The sequence below is a fragment of the Oryctolagus cuniculus genome, chromosome 12, assembly GCF_051225735.1.
Source record: "Oryctolagus cuniculus isolate XC-2025 breed Fujian yellow rabbit chromosome 12, ASM5122573v1, whole genome shotgun sequence".
Taxonomy (NCBI): domain Eukaryota; kingdom Metazoa; phylum Chordata; class Mammalia; order Lagomorpha; family Leporidae; genus Oryctolagus; species Oryctolagus cuniculus.
This window is the reverse complement of record NC_142878.1, coordinates 12,827,704-12,840,659: the sequence shown is the minus strand read 5'-3', so window position 1 is coordinate 12,840,659 and position 12,956 is coordinate 12,827,704. Positions and strand designations below refer to the sequence as shown.

The following is a 12,956-nucleotide window of genomic DNA, read 5'->3' as shown; positions in this document are numbered from 1 at the left end:
GAACGGTCCATGCAGTCTGTCTGTGAACCCGGAGGCCTCCTCTAGTAGCTGTTCGCTGGAGGGGAAAAACCTGCATCTGCTGTGCTTTAAGTGCTCCTTTAAATTTGGGAGATGTCAGTGATGTCATCATTCACTAAAACTTTCCTTCATTGGACACGACCGCTCGAGTGTACCCTCCTCCCTCCCGGTGCAGCTGTAGCCCTCCGAGAATCTTGCCATAAAATGGGTAGGCGTCTGCTCGCCCAACTTGAGTACCTCTCACACGTGAGAGCGGGTTTGTTTGTGTCTGTGGCCTTGAGGATCCCTAGATGGAAGAGTGGCGGAGGGAGAACTTGTTAGATTCCCCGCAGGTCTGAGGATGGCTTCACCCACAGCACAGGGGCCCCGGGAGAGCCACGCGTGACAGGACATGCCTTCGCCTTGCCTTAGCGTTGTAGGGGAACATGAACTGTAAGAGGGACAGCCTGCAGAGATGCTCTCTCCTGTGAAACGGGAAAAGGTGGACGGGGGGTGGCCGAAGTCTTTGCGGGCCTGGACAGCTTTGGGGAAGTCTGCAGGTCTCCTCCTTCTCCATCACCCCCTCCAGGGTGTGCCTGGGAGACGCCCGCCCTGGGAACAGGGTGGCAGCTTCGCTGGGGCCCTGCCAGCAGCTGTGTGTCCCACCAGCTCCCAGGGCCTCTTCAATATCCGACAAGGGTCCAGGGAGTGCAGAGACTGGAGATCTGCACAGTACACCAAGTTCTGGGGAGAATTCCCCCCAAAACGGGAGTCACATGCCACTATTTTACTATGTGCTCTTTGTGTCAGCTGGTAGGAACATAAGACAGCAAGTTACCAGGACAACCTGAACAACCACTTAAGCCTAGGGTATCCAAAAGATATCCAATGGGGGACAAAAGTATTGACTTTTTTTGTATTAAATAATTAATGAAACTCCTAATTGGTTGAAAGAAGCATGACTTAAATGAGTGCTATGATCCTATTGGGTGTTCAGGGAATTTAATGCCATGTGCCATGCAGAAGTTTGAATCTGGTTAGGAACATGAAGCTTTTGAACCCTGGGGTTGGTGTGAAAACAGATGGGAAACCCGTGGTTTACTCTTAAGTGCTTGGTGTTTAGGATGATGATGGATAGAAATGAAGCCTCGCCAGATGTGGGTCTGGGCCTGGCAGGTGTCCCCTAAAAAGGACCTCCTGAGGCCCCAGGCTCAGAGAAGGAAGGGGCAGAGGAGGCACCTTCCTCTGAGGGGTCAGTGTGTGGTCATGGCCTCTGACCCCTCAGCGGTGCCACCTATTTTCCACATTGGCAGGCCTGGGTGAGACAGGGAGCCTGGGTGTGAAGTGGGGTCCAAATGCACTGCTGTTAAGTGGCTTTGCTCCTGCTGCTCCTGGTCACTTTAGAACTTGCGCTCTTGAGCTGACCGAGGTGCCTTTGTAAGTCACATGCCCCCAGTGGGGTGAAGTTTGTGTTTTAAGGCTCTGGATTGCAAACTGAAAATGTAGAACGTGAAACCACTCTGGAACACGTTTCCATTTTTTCCACTGGTAGACCTGTGAAAATACGCATCATAATGTGTTTGGTTTGACACGTTGTGAAAATACGAATGCAAATATTTCCAGTAAATCTTTAGGTTTTAGTCACTTATTTCCTAAAACTTTTTTTTAAAAAAGCTAATTTAAAAGTCTTCATCCTCCTCTTATATTTAGAATGCCATATCTTCCGTTTCTAAGAAGTCAGAATTGCTTTGGCTTTTCTTTTTTGTTCTCTCTGATCTTAGGGTCATTTCTTCCTCTTAGGCCCGCAAAATAAAGGCTGAGTCAGCTCCTTCTCGGCCAGCAGGGGGCGTGCTAAACATGGTTTGATTGGCCCCTACCAGTGCTACTGGGGAGAGGACTGCCAAGGTGGGGGTTGGGTGTATGTGTGTGATGTGCCCACGTATGTCTGTCACGCAAGGGATAGGAGCAGAAGGAAGGGGGCAGCGGGCATACTTGGATGACCAGAGGTTATGGCCTCCCAAGTGTGTGGACCACCCTGGATGGGGCAGAGGGATTGCTTAATGGCTCTGAGTCTTTGGAAAGTGGCTGTTGATTCTTAGCACACTTGGAGTCTCAATATCCATGCCTTCTTAGACTGTGGGAATGAGCATTGACCTGGAGTGGAGAGCGTTGTCCTTGCAGAAGCACAGGCCTGAGTCCTGGTGAGGGCATGACCACGCCAGCCAGAGCAACCCGTGGGAACACCTCCCCTCTTCATGTTTGCTCTCGCTTTTGACTCCTGATTGACTTCAAGCCTGGGCCTCTGCATCCTGGTATTTCCCAGGGGAACTTATTTGCCCTCCCTGCCAGAGTGACTGACCTCAAGGTTTCTCTGATGGAGAAAAGCAAATGTTTAATCACTGTACATCTCACCTCCCCCTAGAAAATGTAATCAGGAGGAAAGATGCAACTGTGATTGTCACTTAAATGTTCTTAATCTGACTCTAAGTGTGTGCCAGGGTATTCAACCATGTGTTCCCTGGGAGGCTGTTCCCCACAGGGACTGAGCTCGGAGAGGCCAGCTCCTAGGCCAGGGTCATCTCAGGGAGCCAGGACAGGCTTTCCCAGAGCGAACATGATTACTGCAGCATCTGGTTGTGTTACTGAAGACCAAAAATTGCCCCTTCCTCTGAGGTTCCTCCCAGAGCAGATGCACAAAAGGGAAACACCGCCCCTTGACAGGGCAGGAGCCTAACAGATGCCCTGCTAGAGAGCTAGTCACTGCTAGACAAGGTGTTTCCTTATGCTTCTTATTTCAGTGAAACTGCACAGAAAACCCAGTCATTGATTTCAGGAGGCCAAATGGGGCTACCGTGCTTTTCAGCTTCTTGCTGAGCCAGACTCTCACTGTGGGCACTGATACGGCTATGTGGGAAGCACCACTCGATGTAAAGACAGGTTGCACCTAATCCACTTAGAAGCTGTCTGTCATTGGGCGTGACCACAGAATATGCTACACAGAGGGAATGCTGAAATCCGCAGGCACTGAAGAGGAAATAAGGCAGGTTCCTTTTTGTAATATATTTGAAAATATTTTACTCTTGAACCTTGAAAGAAGAATTTTATTTACCCATTGATAGACTGCCTCGTCCCTTAAGAATTTTGCATGTTAGAGTAAGATGGCTCTGAGAAAGAGGTGACACAACCTGGCAGTGAGGACCCTCCTTCACCACACTTTGGGGATGGACAAGAGAAGTGGGTTCAAACTCAGCCTTTTAGGGCTGACATTGAGAGAAGGGCTGGATGCTGCCTTGCTGCTTGCCTGTGTTGTGGCGGCGTGACTAGCCAGCTGGTTTGCAAGAGGGTAGGGAAGTTAGGATTAGGATTGGGAGGGAGTGGATCCTGCTTCAGCCACTGCCAGCCGTGGTCAAGACATGATGCATTAATGCTCCAGGTTCCTCATGGCCAAGGAAGAGAGTTAGCCTCTCATGTCTCCAAGGACTTGTCTGGTACACTTGTGTGATCCCACAAAATCCCAGTCCTTGCTGTTATAGATTTCTACTATCCATCATTTCATATCCTAAGAAGTCAAATACACATTGATGCTCATAAAAGTTTTAAACAAAGCTCTTTTGGTATAAGCAGATAAATCTAAGGTCAATTTACTTTGTGGGTTTGAAGGATTTTTGTATTTCTCCTCCTAAGGAAATATGTTCTGTTTCAGCATAGTTTATTCTCACTTGGTTTTCTTACAAATATGATGGAAATTTGATGTCTGAATGAATATACATGAGTAAGATGCAGTATTGAATTTTATGAAATGTAAAATTAGACCTTTGGAATCCATTTTCCTGCTTAGCATTTCATTCAATTGTTTTATTAGATTATTGCAATTTCATGTGGTACTAGGGATTGGTGTGAACAGACCACACACCCATTCCTGTGTGCAATTCGATTAATATTTTTCAGTTAATCGGACAAGGATTTAGGAGGTTGACTGAAGAGGCTGTATGGAGCAGGCACAGACATGCATCCCTGGCACTGTCCATGCCAGGTGGAGCCATACCACCTCTAAGAAGACCCTAGTTCTACTGCTCTCAGAACTGACACAGACATCCCACCTCACTCCTGTGCTTCCATCTTAGGAATTGTCCCCGTCAGGCTCTCCTGGTTCTTACAGTCAGCTCAGGGCTGGCCTGGTCTATCCTTGTTGCAGAAGAGACTACACAGTGCCTGGTACCCTGGGACATGATGTGTCCTCCTCCACGGATCCTCATCACCCCTTCTGCAGAACCAGTGTGGTTCCTTCTCATCTTGAGGGTCCAGAGTCCCCACCAGGGTTACAAATCATCTCCCCACAGTTCCTCTAATGATTTGAGTCTTGTAAACAACGCTTCTTAATGGAGTGTTGACAACACATTTGCATGTGTAATTTTTCGTGTCTTTAAAGAAAAATTCTTCAACATCCAAGGTACATATAATTAACTTTTTCTTTTTAAAATGTTTGAATTGGGATGTTTGTTCAGCCTGTCTTTCAAATAATGTCATACCATTTCTTGAAAGAATAACCACTGAACAGTTAAAATAAATGGAACAAATTGGCAGCCAACTAGGACTGGATGATGAACGGTGTGACCTTGTGCACAGTCCCAGGTGGTTCCCAAGGGCAGAATATCTTTCTGGCCATCCTGCACGCATTGGGATAGAACAGATAAGTAAGAATATGCAGTGAGTTCATAAATTGTAAAGATCAATAAAAGGAATTATTGCAGTAAAAAGGAATTGAGGTTAGTCTCTCTAACTTTCCACCAGCCCAGTTTCTCCTATGCCACTTGATGTAGTTACAGTTTGCACTTGTAACCCAAGATATTGCTTGTAAGAACTTGATTTGATTATTTTGGGGTAGAGGAAGGAGATGCAGGCTAAAGTATGAAGGGTCTTCTATGGCTTGGCAACTCTTCAGGTTTATTTAGAGTCGTTAACTGGTAAACAATGCTAAATGCAGTTCCCCTAAGTCAGAGTAGTTGGTGAACTCCCTAAGAATCATGTTCCATCTCATAAGTCTTGGTGCTCTGAATAGGGAGCTTCCAAAGGCTCACTGCATGGGATCTTTACAGAACACACATTCTTACCCTTGGAATTGAGGCAAGATTAATCCTTTATGTGAACAACTGGTGGATAGAGGAGCATGTTCTCTTGCTGGGCCTACTGCCATTTCTAGAGCAAGTCCCTGGGCTATAAAGGAGACCACAGGGCATTTTTTGTCGTTGTCATTGACTGTGTTAAAGGGACAGAGGTCTCAGTCATCTCTGGGATGATAGATTTCCACGAGGAAGGACATGGAAACTTGGGAAGTCCTGTTGCTTGCTAGGTTGAGTGAAAGCTCTGGGTCTGTAGTTAACTGTGTAGGCAAGTTGAAAGGTCAAATGGATTTCTCAGGAACATATGTCCTAGAATTGCAAGGATAGGTTGCAGTTTGTTCACATATCTTGATTATTCTGTAAAAATCTATCTTGTTTAAGGTGCTGACTGTGCACTTGAAGCACTTACTTAAGTCTGGGTTATCAAACATGGTATATGCTCTTGGCTTGGTCAGCCCTCCTGAGTCTTCTACATGCACCATGGTTTCCTGAGGTTACTTCTGCCAGAGCTGATGGATTACATTTACAGTGTGGCACGTGGTGTGTTCAGAAATGCATTATCACAAGCTGCTAATGGCTTCAGGCTCCCAGGAGAGGAGTGGACATGGACAAGTCATCCCCACTGCTTCCCATTTAAGGTGAATGGGCAGAAGATCAGTGTGTTACTGCATTGATGTTATGATCCTTCCCTGCCTGGGGAGTACTGATGAGGGCTTGACCCTACACTGGGAGAGAGTGAGCTCCTGGCTCAGAGGAGGGCTCCTTCAGGCTGTGCACCTCCCTCCCCGAACCCAGACCCACATTTGGGGTGTATTCTCAAAGGAAGAATTGTTGCTTCCTGACTTGTGCTATCTCATTCAACTCCATGATTCTCTGCAAAATTAATTCCTTGGTTCTCCCAAAGTGCTGACTAATCAAGGAGTAAGAAAGCCCTACTCCTTACTGTGAGAGAACAAGTAGGAAAAATGGTGTATCTGGTAACAATATTAGTCTTCATTTCCAGGGTTGAGGGGAATGCTGAGCGCTGGTACAAGTATTTACAGTTAGGAAACTGAGTTGTGTGGCCCACAATGCCCTGCCCCACCTGCCCCCCAGCCCCAGACTGTTCAGCCCTGGAGAAGCTGCTTGGGCTTTCACCCCTGTTACTTCTTGCAGGCACCTTGCTCAGCACGGCTCTCAATTCATGTTTGTTAAATGCAGTTAATAGCCCTCCGGGAATTAAAGTTAAAATTTTAATTATTCTCTCTACAGTTACTCAGCTCCCATGAGTGTAGAAGCATTGTAGTTAAGAATGTTGCTCATATAAAATTTGAAGCATTGCAAACTTTAGTTCCCAGTTCAGTAGCATGCAAAATTTTATTTGCTTAGGCTGCAAATAAACAACAGCAAAAACTGATTGTTTACTGATTAGCCTTAATGAGACTAGCCTGTCAGCAGAGTGTATGGTTTGCTAGTTTCCATTTCATATATCACAAACGTTGAATGTAGTCATAAGGAGTAATCAGCCGCATCTATTTGGTAAGATGCACTATAGTTTTTTTAAAATAAGATAATTTAGTTGTGCTTCCTTGAAAACATTAATGTTAGAAAAGAGAAAAACGACAGGTCCCTGAAGGGGTCATATTTGAAACAATCCTTTTGGAAGGAGAAAATGCATCATGGGAGACGGGTAAGACATGTGGTGATTAAGATGATTGATGACATTAACTTCTCATGTTAAAAATAATGGCAAAGCCTCAACCTCAGAATCTCCTCCTAGAGAGAAGATCCCACTGTCCGGCCTGTTTCACTGTTGGGTGCACGCTCAGTCTCCAGTCTGGGGGTGTCTGGCCTCTCCGAAAGGCCCAACCTGGAGGTCCTACACTACCCATTGCAATGATATGAGTGTTTTAAAAATCCTAATGCCTGTCTTTCCATGCCTGGCTTATTGCACTTAATATGATGTGCTGTAATTCCCACCCACTTTGTGGTAATGGGAGCCAAAAAATTGTTGTTGAAGAGAGTAGAATAGGGATTGCTAGAAGCTTTGAAGAGTAGGGAGAAGGAGTGAGTAGAGTGAGGTTAAGTAACAGGTATCAAAATACAGATAGAGGCCGGCGCTGCGGCTCACTAGGCTAATCCTCCGCCTGCGGCGCCAGCATCCCAGGGTTCTAGTCCAGGTTGGGGCGCTGGATTCTGTCCTGGTTGCCCCTCTTCCAGTCCAGCTCTCTGTTGTGGCCTGGGAGTGCAGTGGAGGATGGCCCAAGTCCTTGGGCCCTGTACCCACATGGGAGACCAGGAGAAAGCACCTGGCTCCTGGCTTTGGATCAGCTCAGCGCACCAGCTGTGGCGGCCATTTGGGGGTGAACCAACGGAAGGAAGACCTTTCTCTCTCTCTCTAACTCTGCCTGTCAAAAAAAAAATAATAATAATATAGATAGATAGGAGGCAACACTGCTGGTGTTCTGTAGTACGTGAGCAACTCAACCTGTGAGATATTACCCTGATTTGATCATTACACATTGTATGTACTAAATTATTATATTGTACTCCATAAATATGTATAATCACATGCCAATTAAAAGGAAAAATCAAGTATACAACCGATAAAACAGCGTCTGGGTGCCACTCCCAGAGCTTCTGCTGTCAGCCGTGGATCTTGCCTGGGCACCCACCAGAACCTTTGTGAAAGCACCCCATGGACTGTGAGGTTGAAAAGTGCTGGCCTCAAGGAAGTCTTTGTGACTTTAAAATGGGAGAGAGATGGGTCAAGGTAAAAGCGGGACAGGCAAGGAGTCCTCCTTCCCTTAGTACACGTTACCGCCCCCCCCCCCCCCAGGTGGAGAGAGAGGAAGTTGGTCTCCATAAACCAAGAAATGGAAAGGCATTTGTAAGATGAATGTGTAAAACTTTCACTGTTAGACCAAATGATAACTTGATATCATTTAAGTGAATGTAGAGCTGGCATAACAAGGTTTACCTTTAGGAAATCAATGGTTCAACATACTGACCACATTTAATGACAATGTATTGTATATTTGAAAAGTGTTCTCCCAACAAGAAAAAGATACATGTGTGAGGTCGTAGATATGTTAATTAACTTAATTTAGCCTTTCTACAGTGTATATGCATTTCAAAGTGTTATACTATATATCGTAAATATATACAATTTTTATCTTCAAGTTAAAAATATTAGTGAAATAACAAGAACAAAAAGAATAAAATTCCATGATTAAAACTTTAAAAACCTTAGCCATAACTAATAGTATTTACCAAGTTTATTAACTTGCAAAGACATATTATTAAATCTTTATTATTATATTAATGTTATATGATCTTTATTATTAAATCTTTCATAGTGTTTTACAGTTTGCAAAATGCTTCCATATACATTATCTTACTTGGCCCTCACAACAACTCTGTCATTGGGAGGGAAGTTGTTCCCATTCTATAGGGGAGGGTTCTGAGGGCAGCTATCTGACGCAACTGTGAGACTCTCCTGCGTACCTAGAATGTGGTACTTGCCTGTGTACCTGGCATGCCCAGCCTTTGGGCCTCAGGTAGGGCCCCTCACCTGATTTCCTTTGGCCTGATGGACTTAGCCACTACCTCCCTGGTAACTTAATTAGTGTCTGTAAACGTCACCCATTTGAGAAGACCTGACTACCCTGAGGCTGTCACAGAGGAGCCCACTAAGAAGTGAGACTGTTGAGTCAGCATGTAGTGGGGCAGGGGGTGTGAGCTGAGACCAAAGCCCAGCCCTTGCTCTCATATCCCTGGGTTTTCTAACAGGATCTCTACAGTTTTATATGCCTGTGAAAGCAAATACTGCTGTGGCTCCTTAAGCATGTTTCCCTGTGTGAAGCTTTCTGCCCTGAGCTGGCAGTGCTGCCCTGTTCTGTGAGGTCTGCTTCCCTCTCCTTGGGCATTTGGCAAATGCGCATCATCCCGGAGCCTCACCCTCTTCCCCCCAGCCTCTTGTTCCTGTCTGGTTTTGTGGTCCTTTAATGAATGGAGTCTCCTACATCATGCACTGCTGTGCACAGGAGGCGTGCGGCCACTGGCATAATACTTCAACAGGGACTCCTTTTTTTTTTTTTTTTTTTTTTTTTTTTTTTTGACAGGCAGAGTTAGTGAGAGAGAGAGACAAAAAGAAAGGTCTTCCTTCTGTTGGTTCACCCCCAAAATGGTCGCTACGGCTGACGCTGCGCTGATCCGAAGCCAGGAGCCAAATGCTTCTTCCTGGTCTCCCATGCCGGTGCAAGGGCCCAAGCACCTGGGCCATCCTCCACTGTACTCCCGGGCCACAGCAGAGAGCTGGACTGGAAGAGGAGCAACCGGGACTAGAACCCGGAGCCCATATGGGATACCAGCACCGCAGGGGGAGGATTAACCAAGTGAGCCACGGTGTTGGCCCCAGGGACTCCTTTGACATCCTGACTATAACTGGGCCAGTGGCTGCACTGTCCACCTCAGTCACCTTGCACCGCTGCCCTCTTGTGACCTCAGTGCCTGTCTCGGAGGCATGGAACCCCACTTTCAGAGGTTTCTAGACTACCGGACCCCTCAGTCCTCACTTTTCTGCCTCTGAACAACATTCCTGTCTCCTGGCTCATTATTAGTTTGGCAGGAGACGAAGATCTACCTGACTTCCCATAACAGAACAGGACCATGAAGCAATGATACACCTGTCTCTTGTCCCCACCATATTGAGTGGGATACCATGCTTTCTGGATGAAGAGCTGCTGGGAACTTTAAAAATAATTAACCATCTTCATCATGCCCCCCATTCAGTGTTCTCTCTCCTTCAAAAGTTGCCTGAGAAGTAACTGAACCACTACACATACTATACCGAAGTGAAGGCTTGCAGTTCAAAAAAGCTCACTTTCGGAAGAGAATTATAAGCACCTTCCACCCCTCAGTGCCCTGCTCTGGGTGCACCTGGGTGGCTCTGGAGCCTGGGCATGGGACCTCAGGGGTGCAGGAGAGTGTGCAGTCAGGTGTTCCCCTTCTGTGGTATGGGAGATGCCCAGGACACCAGAGAGAGCAGCAAGTCTGGTATTTCAGGCCATGGAGGAGCAGTCCAGGATCAAATTAAGACACACACCCCCACCCCCCAGCCCCAAAGCCTTTGTACTTCCTGTCAGCTTCTCCCTAACACTGAGGAAGAGCAGCAAAGATGTCTTCCATGCTGGAAGCCCATTGGCCGTCCACTCCCCAACGGGATGGCATGAGCATCTGAATTCACAGAGCTACCGAGCCAGTGCTGAAGCAGGGACCGAGCCCTGATGCCCTGTCCGTGAGTTCCTCACCCAGCCGAGAGGCGGGCAGCAACCTCTCACCCGCAATTCTTGGTGGTGTTCTGTGGGCTGACAGAGGATGGCATGAGAAAGATGTCTCTGGAAGCCACACTGGCAGATGCTGGGCACTTGCCTGGGCCGAGCCCTGATGACGCAAGGAAAACAGAGGCGTAACACAGCATTTGAGCAGCTCTCGGGATCAAGGGAGGCTGCAGCTGAAGCTCCACCGGGGACGGTGGGCGTGATGGCTCTCACATGGTGGCCAGGCAGTGGTCAGGCAGCCCCTGGTGCTCTCTTCAGAGGAGGCAGGGCCCTGACAACCCAGCTTCAGTTTCTTCATCAGGACTTGAGGCTACGCTTTGTAAACTGCATAAAACCTCACAGACTTGGTTAATGTGGCCATTGTTATTCCATATACTCCTCAGAATCAACAGAAGCTGGGGAGAAGGTAGGAAGATTGAGAAGTCCTTTGGAGGCATGCGGAATTTGGTGTGAAATGTTAGGTGGTACCTCCTGTTGGCTTGGGGATACTCAGAGGAAAATGGCCCAGCAGGCTGGTACTAGACTCCAGGGGCTCACAGCAAGCAAGGGTGGGTCATAATGCGGCCTGAAGTTTGGTCTGAGGTCACAGTAGGCATTAGGCTGCAACCCTGCCCCTTGGGTCTGCCTCCAGAGTCTCTCAGAGAGTCTACTGTCTCTCCCAAATCCCTGAGCTGATAACACTTTAGAAACTCTGTTTTTTGACCCCTCTGCTCATCCTGAACACATTCCAGGCACTTCAGTAAGGCCAGCCCGAGCCCCATGTGTGTCTGCCAGACAGACCCCATGCTTGGGGCCCTGAGTGCAGTGGACTCTGCCCTGACTGCCCAGGGGCCTTCCCTGCCCTTTCTGTCCCCTTCCATGAGCTCCTGGACTTCTGAGAGGACAAGCTCAGCATCTCTACATGCTCTGCTTATCCAACAGGAAGGGTGTAGGTTCCCAAAGGCCTACAGGGAAGCCCCTGAGTTCCTGGGACTGGATGAGATACCCCAATCCCAGACACCACATGGGGTTCACTTTCTGTCGGCTGAGCCAGTTCACCTCCCAGCCTCAAGGTCTCCATACATGGAACCTGCCACAGGTGACAGAAGGTCCAGGGTGGCCCCTGTCAGCTCTAGTCAGATGCTCTCCTAGTCTCCTTCCCCCAGGACAGGAACAATCACCTTGGGCTTGACTACCTTTCCTGTGAGACATCACAAGCTTGGGCCAGCACGATGTGTAAGACCTGCTCTATCACTCAGACCTGAGGGACCTCAAGGAGGCATCTCCCTGATCTACACTTACATTTCCACACTGGGAAACAAGGGTAAAGACCAGGATTGTTGTGAGGACAAAGGGAGGGTAATCAGCAGGTGCCTACTATGAGTTGTTAGTAGAGGTCACCCATGAGAGGGGAGGGTCTCAGCAAGCGGCCACAAGACCCCCAGTGCTGAGTCCAGCCAGGCCCAGCCCCTCCTCCATTGGATTGTGTGGTGCTCCAAGGACAGAAAACAGCTCAGAGCCAGAAAAGACAGCCAGAACCCTTTGGGTATGTGTCAGTTTTTACTTATGTTCTTCCCTCTCTAGGAAGTACACCAAGAGATTGTTGATTCCTTTGTTCTATTTTTCAATAGATTATTAATGAGTTTGATTAAGAGAGGTTGGGGGGTGGCTTGAGAAGATGACTCTGTGAGAGAGGCCCACTTTGCTCTTTGGTGTTTTGAGTAGACTCATCTGTTTGGGGAAATGTTTTATGAAAGATGAGAAATATGGACATCTACAATGATAAAACTGGTATAGGACGTCTTCAGCTCTACTTCCTGTTCCCAGCTTTACCAGTCTGGCTGTGCATATGGAAGAGTAGAAGGGTGGACATTGCAGTCTTCCCTCCTGATTCTCCAGGGATGACTCCCAAGAACCCCAGTGGATTCCTGAAACACAGGCAGTCTGAGCCCATTATATACTATGCTTTTCCCTATATGTACCTATTATACAGTTTAGTTTATAAATTAGGCACAGTAAGAGATAATGAAGCGTAACAGTTATAACAGTATACTGTAATAAGACTGTGTGACTGTGATCTCTTTCTCCTGAAAGACTCAAGACAGATATTAATATTTTCAGATCACAGTTGAGCATGGGTAGCAAACCACAGAAAGCAAAGCTGCAGATGTGGTGGGGGTGGGGGAACTATTCCCCTCTGTAAAAATAAAGCCATCGTACCTTTTTCCTTTATCATTTGCTTATTCATCCTTTTTTCATGAGAAAAGCTAATGTTTGCAAAGGTTAAAAGAGTAAATTCAGGTAGAATAAGGCTATATAGTAAAATATGAGTTGTTTTCTCATCCCGTATCTGCATTTGTTTCTCAAGAGCCACCACCATTAGTTGCTCCTTGTACATCCTACTAGAAATATTCTATGGCTGCTCAAGTATCTGTCTTTTTTTTCCATGTTCAGATACATAGAAGCATACAATGCTTGAGATTATTCTGTTCTTAGTTTATAATACTTCAAATAAAAAGTACTCCATTAACAATTACTT

The 12,956-nt window shown here is 46.9% G+C and overlaps 1 protein-coding gene across 9 annotated transcripts in view; it reads left to right on the top strand.

Moving 5' to 3' along the window:
* The window catches only part of OTUD7A (OTU deubiquitinase 7A), a 384,176-nt gene that overhangs the window by 1,349 nt on the left and 369,871 nt on the right, over positions 1-12,956 (top strand). The window lies entirely within an intron of this gene.